Source organism: Neophocaena asiaeorientalis, unplaced genomic scaffold (genome assembly GCF_003031525.2).
Source record: "Neophocaena asiaeorientalis asiaeorientalis breed wild unplaced genomic scaffold, Neophocaena_asiaeorientalis_V1.1 scaffold118, whole genome shotgun sequence".
Taxonomy (NCBI): domain Eukaryota; kingdom Metazoa; phylum Chordata; class Mammalia; order Artiodactyla; family Phocoenidae; genus Neophocaena; species Neophocaena asiaeorientalis.
Window position 1 is genome coordinate 12,062,903 of NW_020175528.1, and position 9,462 is coordinate 12,072,364.

Consider the following 9,462-nt stretch of genomic DNA (forward strand, 5'->3'; position numbering starts at 1 on the left):
CGAACTACCACTGGCATTTTCCACACAGCTAGAACAAAAAATTTCACAATTTGTATGGAAACACAAAAGACCCCAAATAGCCAAAGCAATCTTGAGAAAGAAAAAAGGAGCTGGAGGAATCAGATTCCCTGACTTCAGACAATAGTACAAAGCTACAGTAATCAAGCCAGTATGGTACTGGCACAGAAACAGAAATATAGATCAATGGAACAGGATAGAAAGCCCAGAGATAAACCCACAAACATGTGGTCACCTTATCTTTGATACAGGAGGCAGCAATGTACATTGGAGAAAGGACAGCCTCTTCAGTAAGTGGTGCTGGGAAAACTGGACAGATACATGTAAAAGTATGAGATTAGATCCCTCCCTAACACCATACACAAAAATAAACTCAAAATGGATTAAAGACCTAAATGTAAGGCCAGAAACTATCAAACTCTTAGAGGAAAACATAGGCAGAACACTCTATGACATAAAGCACAGCAAGATCCTTTTTGACCCACCTCCTAGAGAAATGCAAATAAAAACAAAAATAAACAAATGGGACCTAATGAAACTTCAAAGCTTTTGCACAGCCAAGGAAACCATAAAAAGACGAAAATACAACCCTCAGAACGGGAGAAAATATTTGCAAATGAAGCAAGTTACAAAGGCTTAATCTCCAAAATTTACAAACAGCTCATGCAGCTCAATATCAAAAAAACAAACAACCCAATCCAAAAATGGGCAGAAGAACTAAATAGACATTTCTCCGTAGAAGATATACAGATTGCCAACATGAAAGGATGCTCAACATCACTATCATTAATCATTAGAGAAATGCAAATCAAAACTACAATGAGATATCATCTCACACCAGTCAGAATGGCCATCATCAAAAAATCTAGAAACAATAAATGCTGGAGAGGGTGTGGAGAAAAGGGAACACTCTTGCACTGCTGGTGGGAATGTGAATTGGTTCAGCCACTATGGAGAACAGTATGGAGGTTCCTTAAAAAACTACAAATAGAACTACCATATGACCCAGCAATCCCACTACTGGGCATATACCCTGAGAAAACCAATTAAAAAACTAAAAATAGAGCTACCATACGTCCCAGCAATCCCACTACTGGGCATGTACCCTGAGAAAACCATAATTCAAAAAGAGTTATGTACCAAAATGTTCTTTGCAGCTCTATTTACAATAGCCAGGACATGGAAGCAACCTAAGTGTCCATCAACAGATGAATGGATAAAGAAGAAGTGGCACATATATACAATGGAATATTACTCAGCCATGAAAAGGAACGAACCTGAGTGATTTATAGTGAGGTGCATGGACCCAGAGACGTTCATACAGAGTGAAGTAAGTCAGAAAAAGAAAAACAAATAGCGTATGCTAACACATATATATGGAATCTAAAAGAAAAAAAAAAACTCATGAAGAACCTAGGGAGAAGACGGGAATATGATGCAGACCTACGAGAGAATGGACTTGAGGATACGGGGAAGGGGAAGGGGAAGCTGGGAGAAAGTAAGAGAGTGGCATGGACATAGATACACTACCAAACATAAAATAGATGTTAGTGGGAAGCAGCTGAATATCACAGGGAGATCAGCTCGGTGCTTTGTGACCATCTAGAGGGGTAGGATAGGGAGGGTGGGAGGGAGGGAGATGAAGAGGGACGAGATATGGGGACATATGTATATGTTTAACTGATTCACTTTGTTAGAAAGCAGAAAGTAACACACCACTGTAAAGCAATTATACTCCAATAAACATGTTAAAGAATAAAAAAAAGAATCTTAGTTGTCAATTTTGTTACATGTGTTCTCGTTTTTTTAAATGTTATTTTCTTCTGAAGATTTCACTTGGAATTCCCAAAGAAATGAGTAAAGCAGCATTTAGCCTACATCTAAGGATGGTTAATTTTAGTTTAAGATGGTACAATTGAAACTTATATTTATGTAAACTTTGACAGCTTAACTCTTCATTCTATTCCCTCTGGTTTGAACAGTTAACATCAAAAAAGCAAACGTCCACTACGTGTAAGAGCATTGGCTTTGCAGTCAAAATGCCTTAGGTTTGAAGCTACCTATCGCTGCCGTTTACTACTTCTGTATCCTGGGCAAGTTACTTAAATTCTCTTGGTTGTGTTTTTCTTAACTATAAAATGGGCATAAAAATTTGCAGCTCAAAGGATGTTAGGAGAATTAAGTGAAAAAAATATGCAAAGCCCCTACCATATAATGCACACTTAATAAATGGTAGGTATACCATTCTTGAGGCTGCTAAGGTTTTGCCACTCCACATGCCATTTTCTTATTGTTATTTCTCTTTATATTAATACAAATATTATTTCTACTAATAGGGATATTAAATTTTCTGTTTTCTTTCACGCCATGGAGGTTTTGTGTTTCTCCTGGAAATTTACATTGTGGGATTGAGAGTGGGTTTCTTAGAAATTCATCCTATGGGATTGAGTGCATTTAAAATTGCTCTTTTCAGAGAAAGACAAATATCACATGATATCACTTCTATGTGGAATCTAAAAAAATGATACAAATGAACTTTTTTTAGAAAACAGAAATAGACTCACAGACAGAGAAAACAAATTTATGGCTACCAAAGGGGAAAGAGGGGTAAGGGATAAATTAGGAGTTTGGGATTAACAGATATGCATTACTGTATATAAAATAGGTAACCAACAAGGACCTCCTGTATAGCACAGGGAGCTGTATTCAATGTCTTGTAATAACCTATAATGGAAAAGAATCTGAGAAATATATATATATTTTTTAATTGCTCTTTTGGACATTCTACTGAATATCTGAGGTCAAATAATAAGCAAGTGTTCAATTTTTTGATGCTTTGTACCATGATATTCACTGTGTGGGACAAAGATATATAAGGCCAAGTATGTACAGCTAAAAATATATCCTCAAGAACGGTCTGCTGACCTCCTTAACTGGACCTCACCTTCAGATTCATGGTCTATTTTCAGTCACCACAGTCCAGAGCCTGGTCTTCAGTTTTGCAGATCTAGAAACTTGATCTCAACAGTTCACCTAGAGGTCACCAACTCTGGGGCATTGATTAACACCAAGTAAACTGACAAGAAAATCATTTACCAACTAGGATGTCACCTTATGAGTATACAACAGCTATATCTCAGTCACAATAACAGACATCTGCCTTTTTGTTTAATCTAATTATGTATCAGAAAGTTGCCTGCAGAGCTTAACATAAGAACAAAGAGAGGCACTATTTTTAATAAGATAGAGAAGCTAAGAGAATTGCTTATCCCTAGAGATATTGGTCATGACAATCAGCATTCACCCTGTACTTGAAGAAATTCCACCTGCCTGTGACAGCTTAGCAGCACATAAGTAGAAAATTTCACATGTGCTTATTTTCTTTTAAAATCAGTCACCATCATTATTATTTCTTTACTTGCAAATTTTGTTGTAGTAATGTCTCCCAATGGTGGTGTAGGAAGAGGGGTATGGTAAAGAACATTGCAGCGCTTGCTAAGTTGGAGATAATTAAAAGACATCTAGTTGGAAAGGTAGAATATGTCATTACAAAGACCATTCTAGTGTTGTAGCAAGAGATAGAGGTTGTCCATGTGCAAATGATAGCTGTAACCAAGTAAGTAGGTATAAGCACTCAGGGAGAATGTGTCGGCACAGAAAAAAAAGGGCCAGCAGAGGCAGGTGGAGTTGAACCATAAGCAACACCAGCATTGGTGGGATGGACAGAGAAGAATACTGAGCAGGAAGAATTGGAGTTATAGAAGATCCCTGACAGCCTCCTGAAGAAATCAGTCTCAGTAGAGGATTTCAGGGAGGAGGTAAATCTGTGTCCCTTGTTACAGCAAGGGCCATAAAGAAGTCTGCTGGATTTAGAAATTAGAAAGCATTGGTGTCTAATTGAGAGCATTTTCAAACCATAAAAATAGCAATGATTACTGATCACCCAAGAAGTGTTTTGGTGATGATATTGAGGAAAAGAGTTTAGTAGTTTGAGAAGAAGACAGGGATTAGAGATAGAAAAAGGTATAAAGAAAGAGATTGCTTTATAATGCCAGAGGAAACAAGGTCTTGGGGAAACTAGAGTAGATGGATGAGATCAACAGGACAAAGGAGAAGAAGTGGCTGTGGTTACTGGAGTTGAATGGCAGTAAAGGCTGTCACAGTAGAGGAGAGCCATAATTGTGAGGCTAAGACACTTGGTGGGTCACTGAGTGACAGGAAGACTGTAGGAGTTGTGGAGGAAACTGATTCAAAAGTTGGTGCGCAAGAAGAGCACTAAGTAGGGGAGAGCTAGCAAGAATTAGTTGGCATTACTCTCAAAAGAGAGAGTTACATAGTGGTGGAGGAATAATGTTAAGATGCAGTGGGGATCTGGGAGAATGCCTAACCCTTTTCTGGTGGGTTAGGGTAGTGAGATAAAAGAAATGGCTTCTACTGGGAAAAAGAGCGAGCAAAATATTTTACTGGAAAGTTGTCAGCAGCTTTTGGTAAAAGAAGGTTGAGGGTACAGAAGTTTCCTTTGGAAAGAATTGTGTCCCCAGAATACACAGCAAACAAAAAAAAAGAAAGAAAGAAAGAAAGAAAAAGAGTAGGAAGTGTGGTCAAGAGAGGGTAGAAATGGGAAGAGAGGGAAATGAACTGGATGGAGAAGAAAAATTTGGTGATAAGCAAACTTCTACCCAGGAGGTCATGTGAGATCATGAGGATAAAAGAAGCAAGCTGTAGAAAGATCCCAGGGTGGAAATAACTGATATCTCAATAGGAACTTTGGCAGTAAGTTTCCCCATAGTCTAGACAGATTGTCTTTAGATAGATGGAATCAGGGAAGAAGGAAATAGATTGGCTTTAGACAGTGATGGAGAGCTTGTGTGGTGGTTTTAAAACATGGCTATAAATTCCTTGCCATTTCTTTCCATTAAGAATTGTCCCTGGTGGCACAGTGGTTAAGAATCCGCCTGCCAATGCAGGGGACACGGGTCCGATCCCTGGTCCGGGAAGATCCCATGTGCCACGGAACAACTAAGCCTGTGCGCCACAACTACTGAAGCCCACATGCTCTAGAGCCTGCGTGTGCAACTACTGAGCCCGCGTGCTGCAATGACTGAAGCCCACGCGCCTAGAAGCCCGCGCACTGCAACGAAGAGTAGCCCCCACTCGCTGCAACTAGAGAAAGCCCGCACAGAGCAATGAAGGCCCAATGCAGCCAAAAAAAAGAATTGGGGTCTATGTTCCCTCCCCTTGAATATGAGAGGGTCTGTAATTATTTTGACAAACAAAATATGGCGAAGTGATGCACTGTGACTTTTAAGACTAGGTCACAAAAAAAACTACATAGCTTCTGCCTTGTTGGTTGGAACATTCTTTCTTGGAGCTCCGAGTTATGGTATAAGAAGCTGACTACCTTGGGGCCACATGCTGGAGAGACCATATGGAGGGGTTACTTGGCAAGGCCCTGAAAAAGAGAGGCAGAGGTGTGTGTTTGTGAGAGAGATAGAGAGAGAGAGAAAGAGAGAGAAAATGAGAACCCAAGATCCTCTAGCCTGCAAATCATACCAGCCCATGCACCAGACACGTACATGAAGAAGCCTCAGCCATACGCTCAGCCATTCTAATCCCTCCAACTTGTTGGCTCTTCTTAGCTGAGGCCTGCGACATCACGGAGCAAAGCTAATCCATCTTTACTGAGGTGTGTGTGAAAATCTGACCCACAAAATCTATTGGGAAAATAAAATTGTGGTTATTTATGAGTCTGGCGGTAGTTTCTTACACAGCAATAGGTAACCTGAAAAGCCTAAGTTAGACTACAATTGGAGTGTGACTGCCAATGCAGTGTAATTGCTTTTTTTGTCTTTACATAGGTGTGGCCAAGGTAGTGATAGAGGTTCCCGGTGGGATTGATTTAGGGATATATAGTGTATCCTCAACCAGGGATGATGTTCAGTTATATGCATCAAGAGAACTGGATGATTGGCCAGATGCCCATTCAGACTGGACAAAGTTAGTGCCTAATTGTGGCTAAATATTTCTATTATTATAACCCATGCCTCTAAAACAGTGCCAGGCATTTAGAAGGCACTTAAATTGGCACCAAAAAACATCTCACATGGAGAAGAGTTAAGAGGTAAAATGTATCAAGAAGCTATGAGTATAAAAGGATTTCACAGGGCTTCCCTGGTGGTGCAGTGGTTGGGAGTCCACCTGCCAACGCAGGGGACACAGGTTCGTGCCCCGGTCCGGGAGGATCCCACATGCTGCGAAGCGGCTGCGCCCGTGGGCCATGGCTGCTAGGCCTGCGTGTCCGGAGCCTGGGCTCCGCAATGGGAGAGGCCACAACAGTGAGAGGCCCACGTACCACAAACAAACAAACAAACAAACAAACAAAAAAAAGGATTTCACAGAGAAAAGAATTTCAGTTAACTCGAGTAGACTGAGAAAGCATATTCATGAAGGCAATTGTTATTAAGTTGGCTTTAAAAGTAGAACAGAATTTAATATTCAGGAGGGGAAAGTATGCCAGGCTTGTTATTCATTTGGGTGTAATGGAAAAATGAGCAAAGGCAGCAGATTGGAAACAGGATGAACTTTGGTAGAAGAAAGGGAGAAAACAGATTCACTGTGGCTCAGTGGATCCAAGAAATTAAGGTTAAGTAGGCAGAATAAAACCACCCTGTGATGGAATAGGCAAAGAGGTTTGTATTCATTACAGAAGGCAACAGAAAGTCATAATAAGTTTTAAATCAAGAGAATGACATCATAGGGAATTCAGCAAAGGGGAGCAGAGACACTGTTCCTCTAAGCAAGACATTCAAACAATGGTGGTATGGTAAATTAGGGAGGCAGAAGCATAAAAGATTTTGTAGGAAGAAATAAGGGTATATGAATAAAATGGAGAAGAGAAAAAGAAAAGTCAAAAATGCCTGAGGTTCCATCTGGACAATTAGGAATAATAGTAGTGATTCTGATGGAACTAGGATGTTGGAAAGGGAAGGAGGAGAGTACAAAAAAAAAGCATGAAAATACAGTGTAAGATGCGAAGGCCCCTGTGCAAGATATAGCACTCCATTTATTTTTCTATGCTTCAACTTAATTTTTATGAGCCTCTCTTCTGCTAATCTGGCAGAAATTTAACTTCACTTTGTTCCGTTCCTCTGCCCTTCTCTTTGAAGCTGTGACTTAAATGCATAAGGAAATTTAGTTGTTGAAAGGGGGGCATCTGGTCCACACCATCATCTCTCAACACTGGCACTCACAAAGCGGCCTGTGTCCGCAGTGCAATGCTTAGCTACCCCCCGTGTTGCCATTCGCATGAGCCCTTCATTTATGGCTCTCTGAGCAGATACCGCGCCCTTCTTGGAATAGCATCTTACTGCTGGGGCCTGAGGTTTCATGGGGCATCCTGTGAGTTCTCCTAGGCCATCGCCTTAGATATACCACATAGCTATTTCTATTCAGGGTTTTTTCTGCCTCTCAGGAAAATGTAAAAAGAATTCATCTTGGTGATACAAATGAACTCATTTACAAAACAGAAATAGACTCACAAACATAGAAAACAAACTTGTGGTTACCAAAGGGGAAGGGGGACAGAGAGGAATAAATTAGGAATTTGGGATTAAAGTATACACACTACTATATATAAAATATAAAGCCAGGGCTTCCCTGGTGGCGCAGTGGTTGGGAGTCCACCTGCCGATGCAGGGGACACGGGTTCGTGCCAATATGTATAACTGAATCACTTTGGTGTCCGCCTGAAACAAAAACAAAATTGTAAATCAACCATATTTCAATATAAAAAATATATATGTATTTTTCCTCCTTTTCAGTTTTCTAAATTGTTTGATGATTGAAGCAATATTATAATACTATTTGATTTGGTTCGAAACATATGTAGAGAAAATATTTAAGTTAATTATAAATGAGGTAGGGTAAAGAGACATAAAGGAGAGTTAAGGTTTCTACCCTTAAGCTGAACTGGTAAAATAATCTCAACAGTAAACAGGAAAAGTTATGTCCATATAAAGTAATAGCTAGAGCTACAAATAAAAAGTAGTTATACAAAGCAATGCACTCAAAAACAATGTAGATAAAACAAAAATGAAATTCTAAAAACACATTCAAGTAACCCATGGAAAGGCAGAAAAAAGAAAACAGAAACAAAAAAAAACCATGGAGAATAAACAAAACCAATGATTTAAATACTAACATATCAATAAATGTAAATGGGTCTAAATATACCATGTAAAATGCACAGATTGGCAGACTGGATTTAAAAGCATGACCCAACTTTATTCTTTCCATAAGAAACTCACTTCAAATATAACAATATAGCAGATTGAAAGTAAAAGAATGTAGATATGTCATATAAATGCTAATTAAAGAAACATAGGAGTAGCTATAGTAATTGCAGCTAAATTACACTTTAGAGCAAAGAAAATTATCAGAGACAGCAAGGGGTGTTTTGTAATGATAAAAGGGTCAGTCCACCAAGAAGACACAGCAATCTTAAACGTGTGTGTGTGTGTGTGTGTGTGTGTGTGTGTGTGCGTGTGTGTATGTATATATTGCAAAATGTGTGAGGCAAAAACTGATAGCACTGAAAGGGGAAATAGACAAATCAAAAAATATGGTTGGAGACTTCAACATTCCTCTTTCAGCAACTGATAAAATACTAGACCAAATATCAGCAAGGATATAGAACTTAACAACACTATCAATAAGAGGATCCAATTGACATTTATAGAATACTCCACCCAACAATAGCAGAACATACACTCTTTGCAAGCACGCACATCCTGAGCTATACAACAAATCTCAAAAAATTTAAAGGAATTGACATTATATAAAATGTGTTCTCTGACCACAGTGGACACAAACTAGAAATAAATTAGAGAAAGATAACAAATCCAAGCACTTAGAAACAAAAAAATACACTTATAAATAACCCATAAATAACCTATGGATCATGAAGAAGTCTCAAGGGAAATTAAAAAAAATAGATTGAACTGAATTAAAATGAAAATGTAAAATATCAAAATTTGTGGAACACAAGAGCATATTTTCTTTAAAATTATAGCTAACATCATATTCAGTGGCAAAAGACTACTGAAAGACTACTTTCCCTCCCTAAGATGGGGAACAAGGCAAAACTGGTGCTAAACCAGTAGTAAGAGGGGAATTTATAGCATTAAATTTATAGTATTAATTAGAAAAGGGGAAAACTCTCAAATCAATAATCTAAGCTCCCATCTCAAGAATCTAGAATAAGAAGAGCCAAAAAGAGAAGGAAAAACAAATTGACATTACATAAAATTCCTCCAAAAATACTAATTTATCCAACTCACCCTATTTGAGTAGTCCTGAGACTATGAATGAAAGTGAATTTGTAACTTAAACACTGCCCCCCCCAAAAAAAACTCCAGGCTTGGTAGGTTTCATTGGAGAATTGAA